We start from the raw sequence: 17,777 nt of genomic DNA, 5'->3' as shown, positions 1-17,777 counted from the left end.
CCAGTGCTGCTTTACTGGGATGCATATTCTTGCCAAAATGCTACATCATTGTTTTTAGACCTGATCTTAACCACAGGGAGCAACTCACAAAGAGAAAGTAGTTCATCATGTGATATTACTGGCTCAGATAAATTGCCTAAAAAGAAATAGAAAATGTGCTGTCTGTATATTTTTTTGCTTTGGTGCAAGTCCACCCCTTGTGCGGGTAAATCCCTCAGTTATGATTCCATTTCCAGCATTTTGCAGACAAGTTACTGAACATTTTTGCCAATCTTGCCAGTGGTAGATGTCTCCTATAAAACATTTTATATAAATTTTCTTTATATGCCGAAGCCATCATCAATTTATACTTCCTATTCCATAGTTTTTGCCACCTCTCTAGTTCTATATTATAACTGAATTTTTTTTCCCAATTAACAATTCTTTCTTTGACTTGCTCCTCCTCCATTTTGTATATCAATATGCTTTTTTTAAATCCGTTTTTTATCTGTCCCCATTAGTCTCTTATTTAGTGACATTGATCCTTTATTTTGACCCCATGTTTTAACATCCTTCTCATATCTTGTTTGTATCTGGACCAGTGGTGGGATTCAATTTTCTTTTACTATCAGTTCTGTGGGCATGGTGGGTGTGCTGTGTCTTGGTTGGCATGGTAGGGAAGGATACTGCCATTTCCATTCTTTCCCCACTCCACTAACCTGCTTTCCAGCTCTGTTCTCCTGTGCAGGGCAAGAAAAGAAGACCCAGCCGATTACCTGGGACTCGGAATGCACAGAATGGATGGGGATGGGACCAGTCAGAGGTTGTATTTGCCAGTTCTCCAAACTACTCAAAATTTCCACTACCAGTTTTCCAGAACTGGTCAGAACCTGCTGAGTGCCACCTCTCATCTAGAGGTATGGCCAGCATTCTAAATCCACCCCTTGACTCTGTAATTGTTGTCTAGTTTTTAATTCATGATCCTTATTCTAAATGTATTTATAGAATACATTTTTTCAAAGTTGATAAGATTTAGATATATTAATGCTTCCACAGTGGAGAGCCAAACTGGAATTTTCATATAATGTTGTGTTATAATTTTTTCCCATACACTAAGAAGTGCATTTCTTAGATGCTGACCTTGAAAGTATGTGTGCCATACTGCTACCATACCATAGGAAAGCATGCCAGCCTAGGTGAAGATCATGTTCCTCTAACAGTAATAACCTTCTATGTTTCAGATTTACCCATTCTTTTATCCATGACAAAGCTGATGTCTGATAGTAAAGTTCCCAGTCTGGGAGTCCAAAACCCCTTTTACTTTTAGATTCCTGAAACCTTTTTAACTTTATTCTGCCTTTTTTACCTTGCCATATATATTTCAGAATCGTTCTGTTTAAATCATCAAAATTATATTCTCTAATCTTATCGGTATTGTTTGCAATAGGGAAAGCAATTTTGGTAATATATTCATTTTCAAGGTTGCTATTCTCTCTATCATAGATAATTGAATATTCTTCCATCTTTCTAAGTCTAGTTTAATTTGCTGCATTAGTTTTATGTAATTGTCCTCTTTTATCATTGCACACCTTGCTGTTAGATATATGCCTAAGTATCTGACCTTCTTTACTATCTGCAATCCTATTTTCTCTGTCAGTTCCTTTTTTTTTTCCATAAGATTTTTAACTATTACCTCAGTTATTCCTTATTTACTTTCCTCTCTGCCACCTCTCCACAACACAGAAGTCACGACCAGGGAAAACAAAGCAAAACAGCACCTCTCACAGGAGCTCACAAAAGGGACTCTTCAAATATTAAAGAAAGAGCAACACCATCTAAACAAATCTGCATTGCTGAAAATTTATATTGACCCGACCCTCTCAGACAAATAGAAATAAGGGACTGTGGTGTTAGTCAATTCTGGGACAAGAACCGACTTTATAGACTTCACGATGTTTACAATTTCATAAATCCCTACAGTCCTTACCTTACCTGGGAGCCAGACAGGCCTCGTGGGGACTCCTGGGTGGTGAAGGGTGGGGGGGGAGGGCCAGCTGTTCTTCAGAACTACCAGTTTGCTGAACTGGATGTAAAGTTAACATCTGGTTCACCTGAACCGGCCCAAACTGGTAGAATCCCACCCCTGGTCCAACCCCTACTTAGGCAGGAAACCCTACACCACTTCAGACAAATGGTTGTCCAATCTCTTCTTTAAAATTTCCAATGTTGGAGCATTCACAACTTCTGGAGGCAAGTTGTTCCACTGATTAATTGTTCTAACTGTCAGGAAATTTATCCTTAGTTCCAGGTTGCTTCTCTCCTTGATTAGTTTTCACCCATTGCTTCTTCTCCTGTCCTTAGATGCTTTGGATAATAATTTGACTCCCTTTTCTTTGTGGCAGCCCCTGAGATATTGGAACACTACCATCACATCACCCTTAGTCCTCCTTTTCATTAGACTAGACATACCCAGTTCCTGCAACCTTTCATCATATGTTTTAGCCTCCAGTCCCCTAATCATCTTTCTTGCTCTTCTCCACACTCTTTCTAGAGTCTCAACATCTTTTTTACATCGTGACCTTACCAAGGCGTTATAAAGTGGTATTAACACTTCTGTGGTCTTGATTCTATCCCTCTGTTTTTTGCAACCTAGAACTGTGTTGGCTTTTTTAGCACCTGCTACACATTGCTGGCTCAAATTTAAATGGTTGTTCACTAGGACTCCAAGATCCCTCTCAAATTTACTACTATTGAGCAAGGTACCACATATACTGTAGTATGGGACAATAAACAATAGTCATGGGAGACTTCAATTTTCCTGATATCAATTGGAAAACTAATTCTGCACCAAGTGAGAAATCAAATAAGTTCCTAAACAACCTAGCTGACAACTTTGTTGTCCAAAAGGTAGAGGGTGAAAGTAGAGGGACAGCCATACTGGACTTAATTCTTGCGAACAGAGAAGAAGTGATAGAGGGAGTTGAAACTGCAAGAACCTTGGGTGAGAGTGACCATGTCATACTAGAATTCAATATAACACAAACACAAGCAACAGAACACAATGACAGCAGAGTCTTGGATTTTAAAAGAGCTGATTTCAGTAAACTCAGAGAGAACTTGGGAAATATGCCATGGATGAAAATCCTAAAGGGGAAAATAACTTAAGAATCTTGGGAAACTCTAAAAAGTATGATCATAGAAGGCCAGACCAGCACAATACCACTGAGAAAGAAAAACAAGAAATCAAAGAAGAAACCAGCATGGCTGCGCAAAGATCTCTCTGGCAAATTGAAAGAAAAAAAGGACAAGTACAAAAAATGGAAAGAAGGACATACAACTAAGGCAGAATATCAGTAGATAGACAGAATCTCTAAAGATGAAGTCAGGATAGCAAAGGCTCAGAACGAACAAAGACTTGCAACAAAAGTCAAAGATAATAAAAAAAGTTTCTTCCAAAATAAATAACAAGAAAAAAATCAAGGAAACAGTTGGTCCACTAAAGAGAGAAGATGGCAAGGAAGTAACAGGCAACACAGAGAAAGCAGAACTGCTTAACTCATTCTTTGCCTCGGTCTTCACGCAAAAAGAAACTATAGCTTAACCCACCAAAAACATAACTGTAAAAGACAGACCAGAAAAAAAATTCAAATAAGCAAAAAATATTAAGAGAACATCTGTCTGATCTTGATGAAAACAAATCACCGGGGCCTGATGGATTACATCCCAGAGTTTTAAAGGAGCTGCAGAGGTCATCTCAGAACCACTGCACCATATCTTTCAAAAATCCTGGAGCACCAGGGAACTACCAGAGGACTGGAAAAGAGCTGATGTGGTTCCCATCTTCAAAAAAGGAAAAAAAAAACAGACCCAGGAAACCATAGACCAATCAGCCTAACATCAATACCCGGGAAGATACTGGAAAAGATAATAAAAAAAAAACAGATGTGCCAATATCTAGAAACAAGTAAAGTAATAACTAGCAGTGAGCACATGTTTATTAAGAACAGATCATGCCAAACCAATCTTATTTCATTCTTCAACACAGTGACTAAATTAGTAGACTAGCAAAATACTGTGGACATAATATATTTAGGTTTCAGCAAGGCATTCGATAAAGTAGACCACAACCTACTTCTTAGTAAGCTAGAAAACAGTGGAATAGATAGCACCACCACAAATGGACTCACAACTGACTGGCAAACTGTACTTAATGAGTAGTCCTTAATGGGTCTAAGTCTACATGTAGGGAAGTAAGTAGTGGGGTGCCACAAGGTTCCGTCTTAGGCCCAGTACTCTTCAATATCTTCATTAACAACTTAGATGAGGGAATAGAAGAGGAACTTACCATATTTGCAGATGAGACTAACTGGCAGGAATAGCTAACACCCAAGAAGATAGACTCAAGATCCAGATGGATCTTGACAGACTAGAACACTGGGTCATATCTAACAAAATGAAATTCAATGTAGAGAAAAGTAAAGTCCTACACTTAGGCAAGAAAAACCAAAAGTACACATATAGACTGGATGAAACCAGGCTCAATAGCAGTAACTGTGAGAGGGATCTTGGAATCTTAGTGGAGAACCAGCTAAATATGAGCCAGCAGTGTGCAGCAGCAGCCAAAAAAGCTAATGCAATCCTAAGTTGTATTAACAGAGGGATACAATCAAGATCAAGGGAAGTACTAATACCACTCTATAAAGCCTTAGTAAGACCACCCCTGGAGTACTGCATCCAGTTTTAGTCACCACATTATAAAAAAGATGTTGAGACTCTAGAAGAAGTACAGAGAAGAGCAACCAGGATGATTAGGGGACTGGAGGCTAAAACATACAATGAATGGATGCAGGAACTGGGCTTGGCTAGTCTAGTAAAGAGAAGGACCCGGGGAGACATGATAGCGGTCTTCCAATATTTGAGGGGCTGCCACAGGGAGGAAGGGGTCAAGCTATTTTCTAAAGCACCTGGAGGCCAGACAAGGAATCATGGATGGAAACTGAACAAGGAGAGATTTAACCTGGAAATAATAGATACAAACTCAAGGTAAACCACACCACACTTAATTGCAGGAAATAGGACTTCAGCAACAGAGTGGTCAATGTCTGGAATACTCTACCTGACTCTTGGTTTCTTTCCCAAACACTTTAACCTTAGACTGTCTACTTTTTTTTAAGTTTTATTATTCAAGACATACAATACATAAATACACACAAACACAAAACATAAAAGCATAAAAAATCTCTTTTCTGAAAGTTGCTTAGTCCCGGGTTATAACTCTTGGTACAGACACAAATTCAAATTCATATTCCTTTTATATACCATTTCATATCTTAATAACATTTTCAATTTTCTATATAACTTCTCCTCTCTTTTTTAAATTTTCTCAATTTTATTTTATTTATCTCCTCTCAATTCAGATCATAATATTTATTATTCTTTGTCTGTTCTATTTCCAGCCATCCATTTATTTTTCTTCTTTAAAAAAAGAAGAAAAACTTCTCCTGTACACTATATGGAGTATGATGCCTTTATCTCTCTCCCCTATATTTATAATACTTAATATAAAACACATAGCTTAGATTGGGATTCTGTCTGGTACATTCTAAAATTATACTATGTTATCAAAAATGATACAAATCTATTCATTAGTATTGATATTCATTTATATCTTAAACGTTTAACACATTACTTTTCAATTAAATCACATACTTTTATAGGAGCCCTATTTTCCATAGTTATTTCCCCCCCATCACATATTATAGCTCATTATTTCATTACGATGTTCCTCCTTCTTCTACTTCAAATCTCTCGTTTCACAAAAAATTTCGCTAATATACCATAGTCTGGTCATTAATATTAACAATCATTTATATCTTAAATGTTTTATCCATTTCAATTAAATATCATGCCTTTGTGGGAACAGTTATGCTTTCTAAAAATTATTACACCCCCCCACCCCAGATGACAATCTTAAATCTTATTTCATTACAGTACTCCTTTTTTCTTAACAAAAATTTCACTAGTTTAAGTTAAATATTTTGTCACATTTTAAATTACATATTATTTCCAATTTTCTATGGTTATTTCTAAATACAAATATAAAAAAACAGTCTTATGTACCTTTCTAGAATTCCTTTATTAATAAAGTTTATCCATTATCTCTAAAAAACTTTTGCTTCTTAACATCTTGCTCCCCACCATTAGGGCTTCTCATCCCTTCCTTTCTCCCTTGCTTCTTCTTCTCCTTGTCCTCTTTAACCCCTTGTCTCTCCACCTCCCTTTTATTCTGTTTTCCCCCTTTCTGTTGTTTCCTAACATAATGTCCCTTTTTCACCTTATTCTTCTCTTTTTGGGTTGTTTTTCCAGATCTTAGAGTCCTCTTTTCCCTTTTCTCTTCCTTTTTCCCTTCTCCAACCAAAGTCATTTGTTCATCAAAGATGGCTTCTTCTTTGTCCCCTTCATCCTGTTTTTCATTCTGCTTCACATAAGTATAAACCGCCATTTCTAAAAATTGAAAAATAGTGCCAAGACCATCTTTCCCTTCTTGTTTTTCTTTTTCATATTTTTGATATACAAGTTTCAATCCATCCACAAGTGATGCCATTGTGTAGAGAAAAAGTTTTTCCAGACAACCACCCAGATGTTTTAATCAGAAATAATTCTCAAAAGTTCCAAAGTCACCAAACAATCCAAACAGACTGTTTCTTTTAAATACCTTCTTCTTCTTCACTTTCTCTTTCTGGAGTTAAAGTTTAATCACAAAGTTCCCTTTCAAATATATATTTTTGGAAGTCTTATTGATGTTTAGTAACTCTTTAAAATTCTAGGCAATCTTCTCCTTATTTTCAAATTTTGCTCCAATTTTTTTCCCACTCCCTTCCCACTCACAGCCAAAAGGATTTCCCTCCGCTGTCACTTTAGGAAGGAGAGTGGAACAAAGAAAGAACTTTCCCTTTTAAAATATTTGCAGCTTGTAACTCTCACTAGAGACAATGCATACTTAGCAGCCTTCAAGATTCCAGGTCACTTTCTCTTGTCTTGTCCCGGTTAGAAGCAACTTTCACTATTCTTCCGACTTTCTCCCTCCTGCACCTGCTTGTCCGGCTGCAGATTTCTTCATGGCGGCCATTGCTGACCGCCGTTCCTCCGCCTCAGAAAAATGGGGTTTAGCCGGCTGGGGAGGGGGTCTGTGTCACCCCCAAACCCCTTTCCGGATCCCCCCTGTCTTCAGCTGCCTCTACGGGGCAGCTTTATCCCCCAGATCCAAACGGATCGGGGAACCTTCATGTGGCGAACGCAGCAGGGATCGCGCGGTGTCGCGAATCCCTGCCGCCGCCGACACCTTGCAAACCAGAAGTCCTAGACTGTCTACTATTGACCACACCTGTCTGTAAGGGACGTGCATAAATGTACCAATGTGCCTACCATCCCTGCCCTATTGTTTCTTTTTATTTTTCTTATAGGTATCCATTTCATGTATTCATAACTGTGTTTATACTTAAACCTATTATCTTGTAAGCGATTGACAAATCAAATAAATAAACAAAATAAATAATAAAAGAAAAGAGAGCAAACTCAAGCCCAACGCAAACCTTGCCTATCTTTTAGCCATTCTTGCCTGATTAGAGTATTTGTTGTTTGCTGATATATTGAATAAACCATCATTGTCCTCAAAAGGAGTTGGAGTATGGATTCATTTAAAGACAAATCTTCAATACTTAAGGACTGGCTGAGACAAATAATGCAATAAGATTAATCTGGCATGATCTGTTTTTAACAACCAATGTTGGCTTTGGGTCATTAGTTTGTTTGCTTCTAGTTGTTTGCTGTTTCATTGCTTGATTATCTTTTCCAGAATCTTCTCTGGTATTGAGATCAGGCTGATAGGTCTGTAGTTTCCTGGATTTACTTTTTTCCTTTTTTTGAAGATGGGAAATACATCAGCTCCTTTCCAATTCTCTGGAAGTTCCCCAGCGCTCCAGGATCTTTGAAAGATATAGTTCAGTGCTTCTGATATCTCATCTGCCAGTTCCTTCAAAACCTTGGGGTGTAATACATCCAGTCCTGGTGATTGGAACTCATCTAGGGTAGACAGGTGTTCACTTACCATTTTCTTCCCTATTGAAACTTGTGTTCCAAATCTGTTTTTTTGATTTATTTATTTTTTCCATTTTTTTTTAACTCTTAACCACCTTAATTTTTTTCACAGCAGCACAGAAATTGTCTCTGCTCTTATACAGAAAATTAAATCAAGGGACAACATTTTCAAATATAAGATCTTAAAAAGATTTCAGAAAATACTGTTGGAAGAAACATCCATACTGTTGGAAGAAACATCCATCAGTTCCAAGTGGGGAGAAAGAATTAGAAACATTGAGGCTGATTGAAAAGATGGTTTATTGGTGGACAGGATCAAATGGATTTGAAGTCCTGGTGCTGCTGAACACATGGAGTTGAGAGGGGGATATTTATACCCTCTCTTGGGATTTGCCCTTGAGCTTCTTGTTCTTGTGCAAGAAATGTATTCTATTGGTTATTGTCAGACTCCCAGGAGGTTATGCAGCAGTCATAGCTAAATTTGTAGGCTGTCTGAATCAAGTTTGGTTGAACGTTGGACTGATGTAATGTCCCCAGGTACCATGTGGCGAGCTGCAAGGTGGGTAGAGGGCTAATCCTATTATGTCCTGGGGTGTCGCGTCGAGCGACCAGTCCGTTGATTCAATTCTCCAGTCTGTTGCTGAATTCCCTTCAAGAAATAATTTAGCGGAGCCCTCGCGAGGGTGAGTGCCAAGGCACAAAGAAAAAGACACAAAACAAATAGTTTCTTTAGGTGAGGAAACACATCGCACCTGGGGCAGATGGAATTGTCCCGGCGGCCCCGATTGCTTTGCGCTGTCCCCTTTTATTGTGCTGATTCCAAAGACGGGGGTGCGGGGTGATTGCAGGAAACAAAGAAGTCACAGGGTTAATCATTACAACCAAGATACGTGACACAAAGAGCAGACTACATGACTGATAGTTTTTGGGTAAACATGTCCTAATACCAAATACACAGTTTCTAGCTGACACAGACTTTTGTAGTTAATCCTGTCAGTTTCAGTGGAATTTGCCCTGAGTGGTGTACGTGCTGGGCAAGATTTGTTCTATGGCAAAATAGCTAAGGCAGAATAGCCACAATTCCTCCTTTTCTTTATTTTTGTGCTCATGATTCTAGGTAGAGTCCTTTCTCCTCCCGAGTAGTCCCATAAGGTGGCAACAAACCCTTCGGTTTGTTGATGCCTTGCAGAACCAACTCATACGAGGAAAAGTCCTCATCCCCCGAATCGTGGCTGGGCAGAGTTAACAAAATTTCTTTGGGAGAAAAGGAGTTAGTAGTGTCTATTTCCTCCTCTGACTCTAGGTCAGAGGACCATTCCAGCAAGGGTTTTTGGCAAGATCTTTTGATGCAATGATAGATGTGAGAAAACTAACCGATTTTTGAGTATTGTTAACTTCATTATCAAGGGTATTCAAACTATTTTTCAAAAAGGTAAGTAAGCGTCCTAGTACACATGGGCCAATAGTACAGGCAAGAAGCAATAGCACAAGAGGACCTATTAGGGCAGACAATAGGGTGGTTAACCAGGGAGAAAAATTAAACATGCCTTGATACCATGGCTGACCTTGTTGTCGTTCATTCTCTCTATCCTTCAAACGTTTACGTAATTCAGCCATGGAATCTTTGACAATTCCTGAATGATCAGCATAAAAACAACATTCTTCCTTTATTGCTACACATAATCCCCCTTTGTTTAGAAATAACAAATCTAGACCTCTTCTGTTCTGAAGGGTCACTTCAGCTAGAGATGAGAGAGAAGTTTGGAGAGCAGAAATTGAAGTCTCTACGCGTTTGAGATCTTCATCTATTTGTAAACTGAGGGTTGCTAACTGTTGATGACCAACAGCTAGAGCCGCTACTCCAGTGGCTGCACCTGCGGCTCCAAGACCCAGCAATACAGATAGTGTTACAGCTGTTATGACTTCTCGTTTCTGACGAAGGGGGAATTGTGGAGGTTCAAGTTCGTTAACAAGTTCCGACCCTGGATAAAAAGTAATCTTTGGGAGCAATTTTACCTGAATGCAAAAGGATCCCTGAGCAATAAGAACATCACCATGTGCACAAGCGGTGGCTCCAGTGGAACAGGCCCATACAGAATTATTACCTGGGATAAAGAATTGGCCCTTGAGGCGAGCCGTGATATTGCCATTGGAGGTGGTGTATAGAGGACCGTAGCCTCCAATGTTAAGGTTTGATCTTTCTTTTGGTAGATATACATTACAGTGATACCCTGATGAAACATTCTGACAATATTGGGAGTAATTGGCAGGGATGTGTCCTAGGCAACATCCCTGACCGACTATATCAGTGATAGTGATGGAGGAAGTGTTCCATCGGCATTGTGTGTCACTGGTGGAGTTACTAATGGGTTCATTGGAAGCTACTGCATCATAAAATGGTGGCAATTCAGATAAGCAAAACCAACATTGATCAGTTTTGGATGAATCATTAAGTGTAGTTGCTAGCAATGTGAAAGAAGAATTGACCAACTGTACTAATGGATTCACCTGGATATTGGGTTTTTGTAGAAAGATTGATTTCAAATTGGGATTGGGACCAACATCATAAGTGGACATGGATATCAAGAGGCGAATTGTAAAAACATTCCCTTCATCTCCTTGACCATCCCACTGACGCCCTCCCCAAGTAAACCCAACCATCCATTGTTTTTTTGCAAGTGTCTTTCCTTGTGCAGTAAAAGTGATTATGAGTGGATTCATTCTCTGTCCGCAACAAGGCCATGGAGAGCAGGGAGGCTGTGCTTGGGCACGGGTAATATGGATATAGTCATTTTTGGTAGGTGCTTCCCACCAGATATGACCTGTGGATACACAACTCCATTTTTTACAATATCTGTCAACTACCCCACCGCAGGCGGAACGAGAAGTGCCAGTACTGTGGGCAGGGCAAAAATATAGTCTATAGTTGTCAGCAGGTGCTGGAGAGCAGGAGCCTTGCTTGTCCCATGTATCAGCTTGCAATTTTTGTCTCGCGAATTTTTCGATTCCTGTTCCCATTTCAGCAAAATCCATGAAAAGCAGAGGAAACCATGGCCATCGAGTATAGTTAGTGGTGGTATTTAAAATTTTTCCTTGAAAGTCAAGGATAGTCCAGGTATAAGTTTGAGGTTGATGTTCATTTGTAGAAGATGATTGTATGCTTCGAGGAGTGCGACGATAGCCAAATCGTGGAATAGCATGAAACGCAGGCTGCTGGAACAAGGTAAGAGTCAATCGAGAGGAAGTGGCGAACCCTTGACCATTTTTGTAATTTCACATTGGTATTGTCCAAAGTCACTGGGTTGAACTTTCCATAGGACTAATGTGGTGGCATGAAAATAAGAAGTAATAGAATAGTGAGTGTCCTCTGCAAGCAGTGTGTCATTATGGAACCAGCGCCAAAAGGTGCCCTTCTTCTTTATTGGAGAGCGTTGCAAACATTCCATGGCATTAGAGATGGAGCTGTCACCGATGACTGCAGGATACCGAAGATGGCGAGCTCGAATGAGAGCCGTAGACTTGCATGGCGAGTGTCGTCATAGATGAGGTGGCGTCTTCGCGCGACAGGTGGTTTGTAGCGATCAGGAACCCAGGAAGATGGATGATGCCATATGCAGGTGGTGACATCACAAGGTGGAAAGCAGCAACGAAGATGCCATCGTAGTTTGTCCCCAGGAAAAGGTGGCTCAGAATTAGCTAGAGAGGGCAATGTAAGGAAAATGGAGGATAGTGGAGGAGATGCCACTGAAGGAGTGGAAAGCAATAGAACAGTGTGATTGAAATAGGTGTGATTGTGGAAAACCCCAAGCAAGAATAGGAACCTATAGTAAGCGGAGTGACATGTATAGTTAAAAAGATTAAACAAGGAGAATAGTAATAGTGAACAGTTATGTCAGAAGTAGGAGGAAGGAAACGACCGTTGTGTTGGAAAACATAATTACATGCAGGAAGGAGATTATCTTTAAAAACAAAGGTAACAGTGTCAGCAAGGAAAGCAAAAATAGCATCAGGAGATGCCCTAAATTGAGAAAAGACAGGAAGTATTGATATCAGAAGAAAGATTAGGATCAGAGTCAGGTTTGCCATGGTAAGGTCTGACACAGCGAGCAGGAACCCAAAGCACTCGATCAGGAAGTTGGACAGCAGCGTAACCCTTTCCCCAGGTGATGAGCTGTGCAGGACCTTTCCACGCAGGATCTGGAAGCTGTCTGAAATAGACAAGAGGACGGGAAGAGGGAACTACTGGCTTGGTGAAGTGGCGGGAAGCCGCCGTGGCAGGAGGAGAGCCAGTAAGATTGAGAAAGTTAAGAGTATAAAGACAAACATTTAAGATATTTTTGCAACGTTGGGAGGTTCGGGGGGCCTGAGCCTTTTTTCCCCAAGTGCCGATCAAGGGCCTGTTTCAAAGTTTGGTTCGATCTCTCCACAATCGCTTGACCTTGGCTGTTGAAGGGTAAACCGAACTTATGGGTGATGGCCCATTTATGACAAAACTCAGCAAAGGGAGAGCTGACATAAGCAGGACCATTATCTGTTTTGAGAATTTTTGGACATCCCAACGTTACGAATGTTCGAATACAGTGATTAATAACATTTTTGGTAGCCTCTCCTCTTTCCAATGTAGCTATAATAAACCCTGAATAAGTATCTACTGATACATGAATGTATTTCCAGGGAGCAAAGGGAGGATAATGAGTGATATCCATTTGCCACGTATCACAGGCTTGAGTACCCCTGGGATTAACGCCTTCAGGGATACCTTTGACCTGCAAGCTACATGTTGGACATTGTTGAATTATTGCCGTGGCTTCTTGATATGTAATTCCAAATTGTCGCACTAGGGCTTTCCTGTTTTGATGAAAATAATCATGACTCTCCCCAGGTGAAGGCTGTTGGAGAAGGGAGAGGAGGCCATAATTTTACAAGCCTCGTCTGCCATATGATTGCCTTCTGCTAGGAATCCAGGCAATTGCTGATGACTTCTGATATGGGCTACAAATAAGGGTTTCCCTCGTTTTTTCAACAGGGTCTGAAGCTGCAAAAAAAGTGTCATGAGAGAGGGAGGGTAACAGGGGAAATATATGCATCGAAAATATGAGCAACCATCTGGGTAACATACATGCTATCAGATATTACATTTAAAGGTTGTTGTGAAAAAGAGACAACGCCAATAGGAAGGCAGCTAATTCAGCTTGTTGTGCTGATGTTTGTGAAGTAGTTAAACGTTTATGCCATTGAGCATTTTCGTACCATGTACATGCTCCAATATTTTTTGAACCATCAGTAAATACAGTGAAGCCTTCCTTCAATGGCTGTTGGACAAAAGGTGATTGTAAAACAAAAGGAACTGTCCGCAACACCTGCAGTCGTGAATCAGAGGGAAGGTGGCACGACACTTGGCCACACCAATCTTCCAACGCGTCCTGCAGGGTTGTGGAAGTCTGAAAAAGAGGTTCCCATTGAGTGATCTTAAAAGGAATATACAATGTAAAAATATCCATTCCCATCAGGGCTTTGGTTCTCTTACGCCCTTTTTCTATAAGAGAGGCCATTTGCGCTGCTCTAGTAAAAATAGATGTTTTTGGAGTGTGTGGTAGGTGTAGCCATTCCAAGATATGAAGATTTCTTGCATCTGATATTTGGACAATTATTGCAGTCAGTAGTTGATGAGTGGAAAGGATAGCAAGAGAAGGTGGTGTGTCTGTGAGTGCACGGTTTACCCATCGGGTGGCTAGGGCTGTGTTTACTTGTTGTAAAGCCTCTAGGTGCTGATCTGAAAGATAGACCTTATCTGCTGGATTTTTCAATCCTACTAGTTCTTGAAAGAGTGGTGATAGCATATGTGTGGTTAGAGCAAGATATGGTCGAGCCCAGTTAATAACCCCCAAGCACTGCTGTAATTGGACCAGCGTGGTTGGCTGGGGAAGTGTGAGTGAAGGGATATGTGGAGATGCTGTGGAAGCTAAAACCTTGTGGCCTAAATATTGCATCGCGTAATGAGACTGGATTTTTTCAGGTGCTATATGTAACCCTGCTTTTGCTAATGTGGTCAAGAGGATCGGGAAGGTTTTTTGGACCGTCCCCTTTGGCCCATCGGCAGCGATTAAGATATCATCCATGTAATGATATACAAGAAAACTAGGAAATTGAGATCGATAAGGCCGCAGAGCCTCATTGACAAAAATTGACACATAGTTGGTGAATTTAGCATACCTTGTGGAAGAACTTTCCATTGATAGCGAGAGGTGGGTTTAGAGTTGTTAAGCTCTGGTACTGTAAAGGCAAAGATGATCCTATCTTTTTGTGCCAGAGGTATGGAAAAGAAACTGTCCTTTAAATCTATTATTATGAGATCAAATCCAGCTGGGATCAAATTAGGATTAGGCAGGCCACACTGCAGTGGTCCCATGGGCTGAAGAATGGAATTAATGACCCTGAGATCATTAAGGAGGCGCCATTTGCCAGATTTCTTTTTAATGACAAAGACAGGGGTGTTGTAAGGACTGGTGGATGGTTCAATATGTCCCTCTGTTAACTGTTGATGGACAAGAAGATGTAAAGCCTCCAATTTTTCTTTGGTGAGAGGCCATTGATCCACCCAAACAGGAATAGAGGTTTTAAGAGTAAGGGATAAAGGAGAAATGGACATTTAGATAGAAAAACTATGGTAGCTGAATATAAGCCTGAAATTGAGAGAGTAAATCACGTCCCCAGGGGTTACAATGTAGAGGAAGGATATAGGGTTTAAGATAAGCAGTTAAGGTAGAATGCTTAGTAGAAGCAGAGAGCCAATGAGAGCTGACCTTAGCAGCTTGGGCCCCACCTACGCCCTGCACTGAAGAAGCTTCTGTGAGAGACCAAGAAGAGGGCCATTCAGAGGAACGAATAACAGAAACGTCTGCACCGGTGTCAATCAGACCATCAAAAAATGCGACCATTGAGTGTGACAGAAAGAGTGGGTTTTGAAGCTTGGACAGGCTGCTGTAATGCAAACAAGGAGAGAGGTTCAAAAAGAGGCAAAATTATAAGCGTAGCCACTACTGTCCCCTTTTTTAAAGAAAAGCAACGATCCCCTATTGCAGCCAAAGCAAGATTATTAAGAGCAGAAGAATCATATAAGTAAGGAGCAGCAACCACACCCTCTATGGTAAGGGAAGAATTGGGAATAAGTAAGACAGGTGTGGAAGGAGGCAGAGGTTTGAAAAACGTTGTAGTTAAAGGAAGAGTGAAAACAGCGCCAGGATCATCATACACAAGATCCTCTAACAGCACAACAGGAAATGTTGTGGCAGGTAATTCAGCCTTTGTGGCGGGGTTAGCTGAAGACCCCTCAATTAGTTTCCCGAAGGCTGAGCAAGAGGAGGATTAGAACGACATTGTGAAGCCCAATGATAGCCTTTCCGGCAGCGAGGACAGATGGTTTGTGGCTTAGATGAGGAGGTGGACCTCTGGTTTGGCCACGAAGAGCGGCCCCACCCCTGGCATACGACATTGATTTTTAAAATGTCCGGGCTTGCCACAGTTAAAACAATTGCCGTTGCGTGTTACAGCGAAAGCATCGGGAGGAGAAGTGGAGGCGGAATTAGGATCCGGTAATGAAGCAGTGATAGCAGTAGCAAGCGTATTCATTTTATGAGTGGTTGTTCCTACAATTCTACAGAGTTGTAAAAACTCAGCCAATGTCACGCCTGGCTTATTAGCGACTGGCTGTAGAATTTTTTGACAGTCATGATTTGCGTTGGAAAAAGCCAATTTTATAAGTAACTCTTGTTTGGCAGTGGAATTATCTATCTGTCGATCTAGGGCTGTCTGAAGGCGACTGATGAATGAAGCATATGGCTCATCAGGATTTTGCATAATTTTCAAAAATGCTTGGGTGGACTGCGAATCTGAATCATCCACTCGCTTTAAGGCATTCATAGCACACATATTAATAATGGCAAAACTGCGACGGGGGGAATTTTGTTGTTGTGCTAGAGTAGAGGATTGACCTTTTCCCATTAAATGATCTACAGTTACTCCAGCAGGCAAACCCCTACGAATTTCAGCCTCAACACCTTTTTCATATTCAGATTGCCACACAACATATTGCACCAGAGTCATGAGCATAGAGAAAAGCATTTTCCAGTCATAAAGTAACATAACAGTATTAGCGGTGACCAAAGAATCAAGTATTCCCCGAGTAAAAGGAGAGTGTAATCCATAAGTTGTAACTGCATCTTTTATATTTTTTAAAACTTTAAACTCAATGTTGCTGTGAACATTGCCTCCCGCTGCACCAGGGATAATAGTCATAGGATAAGCAGAAGGATCTTCTGTTTCTAAAGCAGAGGTGATGACAGAAGATTAGTTATAATACCTCCCACAGGTTTTATCGGAGAAGGGTCAGGAAGAGAAGAAGGAGCGGAAGGAGAAGGAAAAGAAATGTCAGGATACGGAGGTGGTAAGGAAGAAATTGTGTCAAGATGAGCCGCAAGAGGCTTAGTAGTTTTTGAAGGAGAAGGGGAATCAGAGGAAACAGGGGAAAAAGAGGTTTCAGGAAGAGTAGAAGGCAGATAAACAGTAGTTATAGCAGCCATTATCGCTCTCCAAGAAATGAGTATATCCATGGGAGCTCTAGGAATTTCGTGTAGATATTTCCCTAATCTTTCCCATAGAGAATGGCGGAGAGTTCCCGCAGAGGGATAGGCTGGACAATGTGCCTCTATGTAAATTATAAATTTATTTAAAGATTTCTTAGAAATAGGGTACACAGTGGTACCATTGATTTTTGAAAGGAATTAGCCTTCTTCACCAAATCGTAAAGTTCGTCCCTATGTCCTGACGAAACCTTGGAAAGTGAGGAGCCCATTACTTACGTTCGTACGGAGCCTTTGCCAGGTGCGTAGAAATGGGAGTGAAGGCGATGCACCCCTAGACAGAAGTCACACCGTGAAACTAGAAAATTGAAGGATCCCGGACGAATCGAAGGATCCCGGACGAGCCCCCAGTTGTCGCGTCAAGCGACCGGTCCGTTGATTCAATTCTCCAGTCTGTTGCTGAATTCCCTTCAAGAAATAATTTAGCAGAGCCCTCGAGGGTGAGTGCCAAGGCACAAAGAAAAAGACACAAAACAAATAGTTTCTTTAGGTGAGGAAACACATCGCGCCTGGGGCAGATGGAATTGTCCCGCGGCCCCGATTGCTTTGCGCTGTCCCCTTTATTGTGCTGATTCCAAAGACGGGGTGCAGGGTGATTGCAGGAAACAAAGAAGTCACAGGGTTAATCATTACAACCAAGATACGTGACACAAAGAGCAGACTACATGACTGATAGTTTTCGGGTAAACATGTCCTAATACCAAATACACAGTTTCTAGCTGACACAGACTTTTGTAGTTAATCCTGTCAGTTTCAGTGGAATTTGCCCTGAGTGGTGTACGTGCTGGGCAAGATTTGTTCTATGGCAAAATAGCTAAGGCAGAATAGCCACACTGGGGTGATGGCCTTTTGTCTTGTAGATAGGCGGGCACCAAAATATTTGCTGGAGGCAGGGAGCTGAAGCTCAGTTTCTGTTTCCTTTAAGATTTTTATTTCTCTTTTAGGGGAAATATTCAGCCTTTCTTATATTTCCTAAAATATTTCATTCTTCTAGGAGAGGGGTAAGTGCTAACTTGCTACAGTATGATGTGGAAACAAAAGAGTTGTCACCTTCTATTGTAG

Source organism: Notechis scutatus, chromosome Z (assembly GCF_049901735.1).
Source record: "Notechis scutatus isolate UNSWTSFEM ecotype Mainland chromosome Z, rNotScu1.2, whole genome shotgun sequence".
Lineage (NCBI taxonomy): Eukaryota > Metazoa > Chordata > Lepidosauria > Squamata > Elapidae > Notechis > Notechis scutatus.
This window is presented reverse-complemented; position numbering follows the sequence as displayed.